Source organism: Anomaloglossus baeobatrachus, unplaced genomic scaffold (assembly GCF_048569485.1).
Source record: "Anomaloglossus baeobatrachus isolate aAnoBae1 unplaced genomic scaffold, aAnoBae1.hap1 Scaffold_2493, whole genome shotgun sequence".
Lineage (NCBI taxonomy): Eukaryota > Metazoa > Chordata > Amphibia > Anura > Aromobatidae > Anomaloglossus > Anomaloglossus baeobatrachus.
In genome coordinates, this window is record NW_027442087.1 from 181,766 (window position 1) to 196,616 (window position 14,851).

A 14,851-nucleotide genomic window follows, 5' to 3' on the forward strand; every position below is an offset into this window, starting at 1 on the left:
GTGTGAGCAGGACTCTTAGGACTCTTAGAAGAGTCAATGCTCTGAGACCATTGGGGGCACTTAGCCCCCTCTCTTCGTCACTGAGGATGATTTCATTTTTCAGGGATTAGAGAGGGTGGTCCTTGTGGTGGACTGCAGGTATGGAGAGCTGTTGTCATCGTATTAGATAGATAAGAATGATTATATGTATTGTAGAAATGTCTCCTATCATGTTCCCTAATTTTTTATTATGTCCACATCCTGGTCCCCATCTTGGACATCATAACAAACGTGCACTTTTTTGTTTAATTTACACATTGGACCATAGGAAAAATGACACTACAGCTACAGAGGTGACCGTCTGATAGCCCAGCTCGACTATCCATCTCTACTGAAGACCCTTTCAGCTTTTTGAGAGTTGGGTGGAGGACATCATCTCTTAAAATAGGGTCCCACAGCTGCACCCCATCAGTGTAAGCAGGACTCTTAGGACTCTTAGAAGAGTCAATGCTCTAAAACCATGGGGGGCGCTTAGCCCCCTCTCTTCGTCCCTGAGGATGATTTCATTTTTCAGGGATTAGAGAGGGTGGTCCTTGTGGTGGACTGCAGGTATGGAGAGCTGTTGTCATCGTATTAGATAGATAAGAATGATTATATGTATTGTAGAAATGTCTCCTATCATGTTCCCTAATTTTTTATTATGTCCACATCCTGGTCCCCATCTTGGACATCATAACAAACGTGCACTTTTTTGTTTAATTTACACATTGGACCATAGGAAAAATGACACTACAGCTACAGAGGTGACTGTCTGATAGCCCAGCTCGACTATCCATCTCTACTGAAGACCCTTTCAGCTTTTTGAGAGTTGGGTGGAGGACATCATCTCTGAAAATAGGGTCCCACAGCTGCACCCTATCAGTGTGAGCAGGACTCTAAGGACTCTTAGAAGAGTCAATGCTCTGAGACCATTGGGGGCACTTAGCCCCCTCTCTTCGTCACTGAGGATGATTTCATTTTTCAGGGATTAGAGAGGGTGGTCCTTGTGGTGGACTGCAGGTATGGAGAGCTGTTATCATCGTATTAGATAGATAAGAATGATTATATGTATTGTAGAAATGTCTCCTATCATGTTCCCTAATTTTTTATTATGTCCACATCCTGGTCCCCATCTTGGACATCATAACAAACGTGCACTTTTTTGTTTAATTTACACATTGGACCATAGGAAAAATGACACTACAGCTACAGAGGTGACCGTCTGATAGCCCAGCTCGACAATCCATCTCTACTGAAGACCCTTTCAGCTTTTTGAGAGTTGGGTGGAGGACATCATCTCTGAAAATAGGGTCCCACAGCTGCACCCCATCAGTGTGAGCAGGACTCTTAGGACTCTTAGAAGAGTCAATGCTCTCAGACCATGGGGGGCGCTTAGCCCCCTCTCTTCGTCACTGAGGATGATTTCATTTTTCAGGGATTAGAGAGGGTGGTCCTTGTGGTGGACTGCAGGTATGGAGAGCTGTTGTCATCGTATTAAATAGATAAGAATGATTATATGTATTGTAGAAATGTCTCCTATCATGTTCCCTAATTTTTTATTATGTCCACATCCTGGTCCCCATCTTGGACATCATAACAAACGTGCACTTTTTTGTTTAATTTACACATTGGACCATAGGAAAAATGACACTACAGCTACAGAGGTGACCGTCTGATAGCCCAGCTCGACTATCCATCTCTACTGAAGACCCTTTCAGCTTTTTGAGAGTTGGGTGGAGAACATCATCTCTGAAAATAGGGTCCCACAGCTGCACCCCATCAGTGTGAGCAGGACTCTTAGGACTCTTAGAAGAGTCAATGTTTTGAGACCATGGGGGGCGCTTAGCCCCCTCTCTTCGTCACTGAGGATGATTTCACTTTTCAGGGAATAGAGAGGGTGGTCCTTGTGGTGGACTGCAGGTATGGAGAGCTGTTGTCATCGTATTAGATAGATAAGAATGATTATATGTATTGTAGAAATGTCTCCTATCATGTTCCCTATTTTTTTATTATGTCCACATCCTGGTCCCCATCTTGGAAATCATAACAAACGTGCACTTTTTTGTTTAATTTACACATTGGACCATAGGAAAAATGACACTACAGCTACAGAGGTGACCGTCTGGTAGCCCAGCTCGACTATCCATCTCTACTGAAGACCCTTTCAGCTTTTTGAGAGTTGGGTGGAGGACATCATCTCTGAAAATAGGGTCCCACAGCTGCACCCCATCAGTGTGAGCAGGACTCTTAGGACTCTTAGAAGAGTCAATGTTTTGAGACCATGGGGGGCGCTTAGCCCCCTCTCTTCGTCACTGAGGATGATTTCATTTTTCAGGGATTAGAGAGAGTGGTCCTTGTGGTGGACTGCAGGTATGGAGAGCTGTTGTGATCGTATTAGATAGATAAGAATGATTATATGTATTGTAGAAATGTCTCCTATCATGTTCCCTAATTTTTTATTATGTCCACATCCTGGTCCCCATCTTGGACATCATAACAAACGTGCACTTTTTTGTTTAATTTACACATTGGACCATAGGAAAAATGACACTACAGCTACAGAGGTGACCGTCTGATAGCCCAGCTCGACTATCCATCTCTACTGAAGACCCTTTCAGCTTTTTGAGAGTTGGCTGGAGGACATCATCTCTGAAAATAGGGTCCCACAGCTGCACCCCATCAGTGTGAGCAGGACTCTTAGGACTCTTAGAAGAGTTAATGCTCTGAGACCATGGGGGCGCTTAGCCCCCTCTCTTCGTCACTGAGGATGATTTCATTTTTCAGGGATTAGAGAGGGTGGTCCTTGTGGTGGACTGCAGGTATGGAGAGCTGTTGTCATCGTATTAGATAGATAAGAATGATTATATGTATTGTAGAAATGTCTCCTATCATGTTCCCTAATTTTTTATTATGTCCACATCCTGGTCCCCATCTTGGACATCATAACAAACGTGCACTTTTTTGTTTAATTTACACATTGGACCATAGGAAAAATGACACTACAGCTACAGAGGTGACCGTCTGATAGCCCAGCTCGACTATCCATCTCTACTGAAGACCCTTTCAGCTTTTTGAGAGTTGGGTGGAGGACATCATCTCTTAAAATAGGGTCCCACAGCTGCACCCCATCAGTGTAAGCAGGACTCTTAGGACTCTTAGAAGAGTCAATGCTCTAAAACCATGGGGGGCGCTTAGCCCCCTCTCTTCGTCCCTGAGGATGATTTCATTTTTCAGGGATTAGAGAGGGTGGTCCTTGTGGTGGACTGCAGGTATGGAGAGCTGTTGTCATCGTATTAGATAGATAAGAATGATTATATGTATTGTAGAAATGTCTCCTATCATGTTCCCTAATTTTTTATTATGTCCACATCCTGGTCCCCATCTTGGACATCATAACAAACGTGCACTTTTTTGTTTAATTTACACATTGGACCATAGGAAAAATGACACTACAGCTACAGAGGTGACCGTCTGATAGCCCAGCTCGACTATCCATCTCTACTGAAGACCCTTTCAGCTTTTTGAGAGTTGGGTGGAGGACATCATCTCTGAAAATAGGGTCCCACAGCTGCACCCCATCAGTGTGAGCAGGACTCTTAGGACTCTTAGAAGAGTTAATGCTCTGAGACCATGGGGGCGCTTAGCCCCCTCTCTTCGTCACTGAGGATGATTTCATTTTTCAGGGATTAGAGAGGGTGGTCCTTGTGGTGGACTGCAGGTATGGAGAGCTGTTGTCATCGTATTAGATAGATAAGAATGATTATATGTATTGTAGAAATGTCTCCTATCATGTTCCCTAATTTTTTATTATGTCCACATCCTGGTCCCCATCTTGGACATCATAACAAACGTGCACTTTTTTGTTTAATTTACACATTGGACCATAGGAAAAATGACACTACAGCTACAGAGGTGACCGTCTGATAGCCCAGCTCGACTATCCATCTCTACTGAAGACCCTTTCAGCTTTTTGAGAGTTGGGTGGAGGACATCATCTCTGAAAATAGGGTCCCACAGCTGCACCCCATCAGTGTGAGCAGGACTCTTAGGACTCTTAGAAGAGTCAATGTTTTGAGACCATGGGGGGCGCTTAGCCCCCTCTCTTCGTCACTGAGGATGATTTCACTTTTCAGGGAATAGAGAGGGTGGTCCTTGTGGTGGACTGCAGGTATGGAGAGCTGTTGTCATCGTATTAGATAGATAAGAATGATTATATGTATTGTAGAAATGTCTCCTATCATGTTCCCTAATTTTTTATTATGTCCACATCCTGGTCCCCATCTTGGACATCATAACAAACGTGCACTTTTTTGTTTAATTTACACATTGGACCATAGGAAAAATGACACTACAGCTACAGAGGTGACCGTCTGATAGCCCAGCTCGACTATCCATCTCTACTGAAGACCCTTTCAGCTTTTTGAGAGTTGGGTGGAGGACATCATCTCTTAAAATAGGGTCCCACAGCTGCACCCCATCAGTGTAAGCAGGACTCTTAGGACTCTTAGAAGAGTCAATGCTCTAAAACCATGGGGGGCGCTTAGCCCCCTCTCTTCGTCCCTGAGGATGATTTCATTTTTCAGGGATTAGAGAGGGTGGTCCTTGTGGTGGACTGCAGGTATGGAGAGCTGTTGTCATCGTATTAGATAGATAAGAATGATTATATGTATTGTAGAAATGTCTCCTATCATGTTCCCTAATTTTTTATTATGTCCACATCCTGGTCCCCATCTTGGACATCATAACAAACGTGCACTTTTTTGTTTAATTTACACATTGGACCATAGGAAAAATGACACTACAGCTACAGAGGTGACCGTCTGATAGCCCAGCTCGACTATCCATCTCTACTGAAGACCCTTTCAGCTTTTTGAGAGTTGGGTGGAGGACATCATCTCTGAAAATAGGGTCCCACAGCTGCACCCCATCAGTGTGAGCAGGACTCTTAGGACTCTTAGAAGAGTTAATGCTCTGAGACCATGGGGGCGCTTAGCCCCCTCTCTTCGTCACTGAGGATGATTTCATTTTTCAGGGATTAGAGAGGGTGGTCCTTGTGGTGGACTGCAGGTATGGAGAGCTGTTGTCATCGTATTAGATAGATAAGAATGATTATATGTATTGTAGAAATGTCTCCTATCATGTTCCCTAATTTTTTATTATGTCCACATCCTGGTCCCCATCTTGGACATCATAACAAACGTGCACTTTTTTGTTTAATTTACACATTGGACCATAGGAAAAATGACACTACAGCTACAGAGGTGACCGTCTGATAGCCCAGCTCGACTATCCATCTCTACTGAAGACCCTTTCAGCTTTTTGAGAGTTGGGTGGAGGACATCATCTCTGAAAATAGGGTCCCACAGCTGCACCCCATCAGTGTGAGCAGGACTCTTAGGACTCTTAGAAGAGTCAATGTTTTGAGACCATGGGGGGCGCTTAGCCCCCTCTCTTCGTCACTGAGGATGATTTCACTTTTCAGGGAATAGAGAGGGTGGTCCTTGTGGTGGACTGCAGGTATGGAGAGCTGTTGTCATCGTATTAGATAGATAAGAATGATTATATGTATTGTAGAAATGTCTCCTATCATGTTCCCTATTTTTTTATTATGTCCACATCCTGGTCCCCATCTTGGAAATCATAACAAACGTGCACTTTTTTGTTTAATTTACACATTGGACCATAGGAAAAATGACACTACAGCTACAGAGGTGACCGTCTGGTAGCCCAGCTCGACTATCCATCTCTACTGAAGACCCTTTCAGCTTTTTGAGAGTTGGGTGGAGGACATCATCTCTGAAAATAGGGTCCCACAGCTGCACCCCATCAGTGTGAGCAGGACTCTTAGGACTCTTAGAAGAGTCAATGTTTTGAGACCATGGGGGGCGCTTAGCCCCCTCTCTTCGTCACTGAGGATGATTTCATTTTTCAGGGATTAGAGAGAGTGGTCCTTGTGGTGGACTGCAGGTATGGAGAGCTGTTGTGATCATATTAGATAGATAAGAATGATTATATGTATTGTAGAAATGTCTCCTATCATGTTCCCTAATTTTTTATTATGTCCACATCCTGGTCCCCATCTTGGACATCATAACAAACGTGCACTTTTTTGTTTAATTTACACATTGGACCATAGGAAAAATGACACTACAGCTACAGAGGTGACCGTCTGATAGCCCAGCTCGACTATCCATCTCTACTGAAGACCCTTTCAGCTTTTTGAGAGTTGGGTGGAGGACATCATCTCTTAAAATAGGGTCCCACAGCTGCACCCCATCAGTGTAAGTAGGACTCTTAGGACTCTTAGAAGAGTCAATGCTCTAAAACCATGGGGGGCGCTTAGCCCCCTCTCTTCGTCCCTGAGGATGATTTCATTTTTCAGGGATTAGAGAGGGTGGTCCTTGTGGTGGACTGCAGGTATGGAGAGCTGTTGTCATCGTATTAGATAGATAAGAATGATTATATGTATTGTAGAAATGTCTCCTATCATGTTCCCTAATTTTTTATTATGTCCACATCCTGGTCCCCATCTGGGACATCATAACAAACGTGCACTTTTTTGTTTAATTTACACATTGGACCATAGGAAAAATGACACTACAGCTACAGAGGTGACCGTCTGATAGCCCAGCTCGACTATCCATCTCTACTGAAGACCCTTTCAGCTTTTTGAGAGTTGGGTGGAGGACATCATCTCTGAAAATAGGGTCCCACAGCTGCACCCCATCAGTGTGAGCAGGACTCTTAGGACTCTTAGAAGAGTTAATGCTCTGAGACCATGGGGGCGCTTAGCCCCCTCTCTTCGTCACTGAGGATGATTTCATTTTTCAGGGATTAGAGAGGGTGGTCCTTGTGGTGGACTGCAGGTATGGAGAGCTGTTGTCATCGTATTAGATAGATAAGAATGATTATATGTATTGTAGAAATGTCTCCTATCATGTTCCCTAATTTTTTATTATGTCCACATCCTGGTCCCCATCTTGGACATCATAACAAACGTGCACTTTTTTGTTTAATTTACACATTGGACCATAGGAAAAATGACACTACAGCTACAGAGGTGACCGTCTGATAGCCCAGCTCGACTATCCATCTCTACTGAAGACCCTTTCAGCTTTTTGAGAGTTGGGTGGAGGACATCATCTCTTAAAATAGGGTCCCACAGCTGCACCCCATCAGTGTAAGCAGGACTCTTAGGACTCTTAGAAGAGTCAATGCTCTAAAACCATGGGGGGCGCTTAGCCCCCTCTCTTCGTCCCTGAGGATGATTTCATTTTTCAGGGATTAGAGAGGGTGGTCCTTGTGGTGGACTGCAGGTATGGAGAGCTGTTGTCATCGTATTAGATAGATAAGAATGATTATATGTATTGTAGAAATGTCTCCTATCATGTTCCCTAATTTTTTATTATGTCCACATCCTGGTCCCCATCTTGGACATCATAACAAACGTGCACTTTTTTGTTTAATTTACACATTGGACCATAGGAAAAATGACACTACAGCTACAGAGGTGACCGTCTGATAGCCCAGCTCGACTATCCATCTCTACTGAAGACCCTTTCAGCTTTTTGAGAGTTGGGTGGAGGACATCATCTCTGAAAATAGGGTCCCACAGCTGCACCCCATCAGTGTGAGCAGGACTCTTAGGACTCTTAGAAGAGTTAATGCTCTGAGACCATGGGGGCGCTTAGCCCCCTCTCTTCGTCACTGAGGATGATTTCATTTTTCAGGGATTAGAGAGGGTGGTCCTTGTGGTGGACTGCAGGTATGGAGAGCTGTTGTCATCGTATTAGATAGATAAGAATGATTATATGTATTGTAGAAATGTCTCCTATCATGTTCCCTAATTTTTTATTATGTCCACATCCTGGTCCCCATCTTGGACATCATAACAAACGTGCACTTTTTTGTTTAATTTACACATTGGACCATAGGAAAAATGACACTACAGCTACAGAGGTGACCGTCTGATAGCCCAGCTCGACTATCCATCTCTACTGAAGACCCTTTCAGCTTTTTGAGAGTTGGGTGGAGGACATCATCTCTTAAAATAGGGTCCCACAGCTGCACCCCATCAGTGTAAGCAGGACTCTTAGGACTCTTAGAAGAGTCAATGCTCTAAAACCATGGGGGGCGCTTAGCCCCCTCTCTTCGTCCCTGAGGATGATTTCATTTTTCAGGGATTAGAGAGGGTGGTCCTTGTGGTGGACTGCAGGTATGGAGAGCTGTTGTCATCGTATTAGATAGATAAGAATGATTATATGTATTGTAGAAATGTCTCCTATCATATTCCCTAATTTTTTATTATGTCCACATCCTGGTCCCCATCTTGGACATCATAACAAACGTGCACTTTTTTGTTTAATTTACACATTGGACCATAGGAAAAATGACACTACAGCTACAGAGGTGACCGTCTGATAGCCCAGCTCGACTATCCATCTCTACTGAAGACCCTTTCAGCTTTTTGAGAGTTGGGTGGAGGACATCATCTCTGAAAATAGGGTCCCACAGCTGCACCCCATCAGTGTGAGCAGGACTCTTAGGACTCTTAGAAGAGTTAATGCTCTGAGACCATGGGGGCGCTTAGCCCCCTCTCTTCGTCACTGAGGATGATTTCATTTTTCAGGGATTAGAGAGGGTGGTCCTTGTGGTGGACTGCAGGTATGGAGAGCTGTTGTCATCGTATTAGATAGATAAGAATGATTATATGTATTGTAGAAATGTCTCCTATCATGTTCCCTAATTTTTTATTATGTCCACATCCTGGTCCCCATCTTGGACATCATAACAAACGTGCACTTTTTTGTTTAATTTACACATTGGACCATAGGAAAAATGACACTACAGCTACAGAGGTGACCGTCTGATAGCCCAGCTCGACTATCCATCTCTACTGAAGACCCTTTCAGCTTTTTGAGAGTTGGGTGGAGGACATCATCTCTGAAAATAGGGTCCCACAGCTGCACCCCATCAGTGTGAGCAGGACTCTTAGGACTCTTAGAAGAGTCAATGCTCTGAGACCATTGGGGGCACTTAGCCCCCTCTCTTCCTCACTGAGGATGATTTCATTTTTCAGGGATTAGAGAGGGTGGTCCTTGTGGTGGACTGCAGATATGGAGAGCTGTTATCATCGTATTAGATAGATAAGAATGATTATATGTATTGTAGAAATGTCTCCTATCATGTTCCCTAATTTTTTATTATGTCCACATCCTGGTCCCCATCTTGGACATCATAACAAACGTGCACTTTTTTGTTTAATTTACACATTGGACCATAGGAAAAATGACACTACAGCTACAGAGGTGACCGTCTGATAGCCCAGCTCGACTATCCATCTCTACTGAAGACCCTTTCAGCTTTTTGAGAGTTGGGTGGAGGACATCATCTCTTAAAATAGGGTCCCACAGCTGCACCCCATCAGTGTAAGCAGGACTCTTAGGACTCTTAGAAGAGTCAATGCTCTAAAACCATGGGGGGCGCTTAGCCCCCTCTCTTCGTCCCTGAGGATGATTTCATTTTTCAGGGATTAGAGAGGGTGGTCCTTGTGGTGGACTGCAGGTATGGAGAGCTGTTGTCATCGTATTAGATAGATAAGAATGATTATATGTATTGTAGAAATGTCTCCTATCATGTTCCCTAATTTTTTATTATGTCCACATCCTGGTCCCCATCTTGGACATCATAACAAACGTGCACTTTTTTGTTTAATTTACACATTGGACCATAGGAAAAATGACACTACAGCTACAGAGGTGACCGTCTGATAGCCCAGCTCGACTATCCATCTCTACTGAAGACCCTTTCAGCTTTTTGAGAGTTGGGTGGAGGACATCATCTCTTAAAATAGGGTCCCACAGCTGCACCCCATCAGTGTAAGCAGGACTCTTAGGACTCTTAGAAGAGTCAATGCTCTAAAACCATGGGGGGCGCTTAGCCCCCTCTCTTCGTCCCTGAGGATGATTTCATTTTTCAGGGATTAGAGAGGGTGGTCCTTGTGGTGGACTGCAGGTATGGAGAGCTGTTGTCATCGTATTAGATAGATAAGAATGATTATATGTATTGTAGAAATGTCTCCTATCATGTTCCCTAATTTTTTATTATGTCCACATCCTGGTCCCCATCTTGGACATCATAACAAACGTGCACTTTTTTGTTTAATTTACACATTGGACCATAGGAAAAATGACACTACAGCTACAGAGGTGACCGTCTGATAGCCCAGCTCGACTATCCATCTCTACTGAAGACCCTTTCAGCTTTTTGAGAGTTGGGTGGAGGACATCATCTCTGAAAATAGGGTCCCACAGCTGCACCCCATCAGTGTGAGCAGGACTCTTAGGACTCTTAGAAGAGTTAATGCTCTGAGACCATGGGGGCGCTTAGCCCCCTCTCTTCGTCACTGAGGATGATTTCATTTTTCAGGGATTAGAGAGGGTGGTCCTTGTGGTGGACTGCAGGTATGGAGAGCTGTTGTCATCGTATTAGATAGATAAGAATGATTATATGTATTGTAGAAATGTCTCCTATCATGTTCCCTAATTTTTTATTATGTCCACATCCTGGTCCCCATCTTGGACATCATAACAAACGTGCACTTTTTTGTTTAATTTACACATTGGACCATAGGAAAAATGACACTACAGCTACAGAGGTGACCGTCTGATAGCCCAGCTCGACTATCCATCTCTACTGCAGACCCTTTCAGCTTTTTGAGAGTTGGGTGGAGGACATCATCTCTGAAAATAGGGTCCCACAGCTGCACCCCATCAGTGTGAGCAGGACTCTTAGGACTCTTAGAAGAGTCAATGCTCTGAGACCATTGGGGGCACTTAGCCCCCTCTCTTCATCACTGAGGATGATTTCATTTTTCAGGGATTAGAGAGGGTGGTCCTTGTGGTGGACTGCAGATATCGAGAGCTGTTATCATCGTATTAGATAGATAAGAATGATTATATGTATTGTAGAAATGTCTCCTATCATGTTCCCTAATTTTTTATCATGTCCACATCCTGGTCCCCATCTTGGACATCATAACAAACGTGCACTTTTTTGTTTAATTTACACATTGGACCATAGGAAAAATGACACTACAGCTACAGAGGTGACCGTCTGATAGCCCAGCTCGACTATCCATCTCTACTGAAGACCCTTTCAGCTTTTTGAGAGTTGGGTGGAGGACATCATCTCTGAAAATAGGGTCCCTCAGCTGCACCCCATCAGTGTGAGCAGGACTCTTAGGACTCTTAGAAGAGTCAATGCTCTGAGACCATGGGGGGCGCTTAGCCCCCTCTCTTCGTCACTGAGGATGATTTCATTTTTCAGGGATTAGAGAGGGTGGTCCTTGTGGTGGACTGCAGGTATGGAGAGCTGTTGTCATCGTATTAAATAGATAAGAATGATTATATGTATTGTAGAAATGTCTCCTATCATGTTCCCTAATTTTTTATTATGTCCACATCCTGGTCCCCATCTTGGACATCATAACAAACGTGCACTTTTTTGTTTAATTTACACATTGGACCATAGGAAAAATGACACTACAGCTACAGAGGTGACCGTCTGATAGCCCAGCTCGACTATCCATCTCTACTGAAGACCCTTTCAGCTTTTTGAGAGTTGGGTGGAGAACATCATCTCTGAAAATAGGGTCCCACAGCTGCACCCCATCAGTGTGAGCAGGACTCTTAGGACTCTTAGAAGAGTCAATGCTCTGAGACCATGGGGGGCGCTTAGCCCCCTCTCTTCGTCACTGAGGATGATTTCACTTTTCAGGGAATAGAGAGGGTGGTCCTTGTGGTGGACTGCAGGTATGGAGAGCTGTTGTCATCGTATTAGATAGATAAGAATGATTATATGTATTGTAGAAATGTCTCCTATCATGTTCCCTAATTTTTTATTATGTCCACATCCTGGTCCCCATCTTGGACATCATAACAAACGTGCACTTTTTTGTTTAATTTACACATTGGACCATAGGAAAAATGACACTACAGCTACAGAGGTGACCGTCTGATAGCCCAGCTCGACTATCCATCTCTACTGAAGACCCTTTCAGCTTTTTGAGAGTTGGGTGGAGGACATCATCTCTGAAAATAGGGTCCCACAGCTGCACCCCATCAGTGTGAGCAGGACTCTTAGGACTCTTAGAAGAGTCAATGCTCTGAGACCATGGGGGGCGCTTAGCCCCCTCTCTTCGTCACTGAGGATGATTTCATTTTTCAGGGATTAGAGAGGGTGGTCCTTGTGGTGGACTGCAGGTATGGAGAGCTGTTGTCATCGTATTAAATAGATAAGAATGATTATATGTATTGTAGAAATGTCTCCTATCATGTTCCCTAATTTTTTATTATGTCCACATCCTGGTCCCCATCTTGGACATCATAACAAACGTGCACTTTTTTGTTTAATTTACACATTGGACCATAGGAAAAATGACACTACAGCTACAGAGGTGACCGTCTGATAGCCCAGCTCGACTATCCATCTCTACTGAAGACCCTTTCAGCTTTTTGAGAGTTGGGTGGAGAACATCATCTCTGAAAATAGGGTCCCACAGCTGCACCCCATCAGTGTGAGCAGGACTCTTAGGACTCTTAGAAGAGTCAATGCTCTGAGACCATGGGGGGCGCTTAGCCCCCTCTCTTCGTCACTGAGGATGATTTCACTTTTCAGGGAATAGAGAGGGTGGTCCTTGTGGTGGACTGCAGGTATGGAGAGCTGTTGTCATCGTATTAGATAGATAAGAATGATTATATGTATTGTAGAAATGTCTCCTATCATGTTCCCTATTTTTTTATTATGTCCACATCCTGGTCCCCATCTTGGAAATCATAACAAACGTGCACTTTTTTGTTTAATTTACACATTGGACCATAGGAAAAATGACACTACAGCTACAGAGGTGACCGTCTGATAGCCCAGCTTGACTATCCATCTCTACTGAAGACCCTTTCAGCTTTTTGAGAGTTGGGTGGAGGACATCATCTCTGAAAATAGGGTCCCACAGCTGCACCCCATCAGTGTGAGCAGGAATCTTAGGACTCTTAGAAGAGTCAATGCTCTGAGACCATGGGGGGCGCTTAGCCCCCTCTCTTCGTCACTGAGGATGATTTCATTTTTCAGGGATTAGAGAGAGTGGTCCTTGTGGTGGACTGCAGGTATGGAGAGCTGTTGTGATCATATTAGATAGATAAGAATGATTATATGTATTGTAGAAATGTCTCCTATCATGTTCCCTAATTTTTTATTATGTCCACATCCTGGTCCCCATCTTGAACATCATAACAAACGTGCACTTTTTTGTTTAATTTACACATTGGACCATAGGAAAAATGACACTACAGCTACAGAGGTGACCGTCTGATAGCCCAGCTCGACTATCCATCTCTACTGAAGACCCTTTCAGCTTTTTGAGAGTTGGGTGGAGGACATCATCTCTGAAAATAGGGTCCCACAGCTGCACCCCATCAGTGTGAGCAGGACTCTTAGGACTCTTAGAAGAGTCAATGCTCTGAGACCATTGGGGGCACTTAGCCCCCTCTCTTCATCACTGAGGATGATTTCATTTTTCAGGGATTAGAGAGGGTGGTCCTTGTGGTGGACTGCAGATATGGAGAGCTGTTATCATCATATTAGATAGATAAGAATGATTATATGTATTGTAGAAATGTCTCCTATCATGTTCCCTAATTTTTTATTATGTCCACATCCTGGTCCCCATCTTGGACATCATAACAAACGTGCACTTTTTTGTTTAATTTACACATTGGACCATAGGAAAAATGACACTACAGCTACAGAGGTGACCGTCTGATAGCCCAGCTCGACTATCCATCTCTACTGAAGACCCTTTCAGCTTTTTGAGAGTTGGGTGGAGGACATCATCTCTGAAAATAGGGTCCCACAGCTGCAACCCATCAGTGTGAGCAGGACTCTTAGGACTCTTAGAAGAGTTAATGCTCTGAGACCATGGGGGCACTTAGCCCCCTCTCTTCGTCACTGAGGATGATTTCATTTTTCAGGGATTAGAGAGGGTGGTCCTTGTGGTGGACTGCAGGTATGGAGAGCTGTTGTCATCGTATTAGATAGATAAAAATGATTATATGTATTGTAGAAATGTCTCCTATCATGTTCCCTAATTTTTTATTATGTCCACATCCTGGTCCCCATCTTGGACATCATAACAAACGTGCACTTTTTTGTTTAATTTACACATTGGACCATAGGAAAAATGACACTACAGCTACAGAGGTGACCGTCTGATAGCCCAGCTCGACTATCCATCTCTACTGAAGACCCTTTCAGCTTTTTGAGAGTTGGGTGGAGGACATCATCTCTGAAAATAGGGTCCCACAGCTGCACCCCATCAGTGTGAGCAGGACTCTTAGGACTCTTAGAAGAGTCAATGCTCTGAGACCATGGGGGGCGCTTAGCCCCCACTCTTCGTCACTGAGGATGATTTCATTTTTCAGGGATTAGAGAGGGTGGTCCTTGTGGTGGACTGCAGGTATGGAGAGCTGTTGTCATCGTATTAAATAGATAAGAATGATTATATGTATTGTAGAAATGTCTCCTATCATGTTCCCTAATTTTTTATTATGTCCACATCCTGGTCCCCATCTTGGACATCATAACAAACGTGCACTTTTTTGTTTAATTTACACATTGGACCATAGGAAAAATGACACTACAGCTACAGAGGTGACCGTCTGATAGCCCAGCTCGACTATCCATCTCTACTGAAGACCCTTTCAGCTTTTTGAGAGTTGGGTAGAGAACATCATCTCTGAAAATAGGGTCCCACAGCTGCACCCCATCAGTGTGAGCA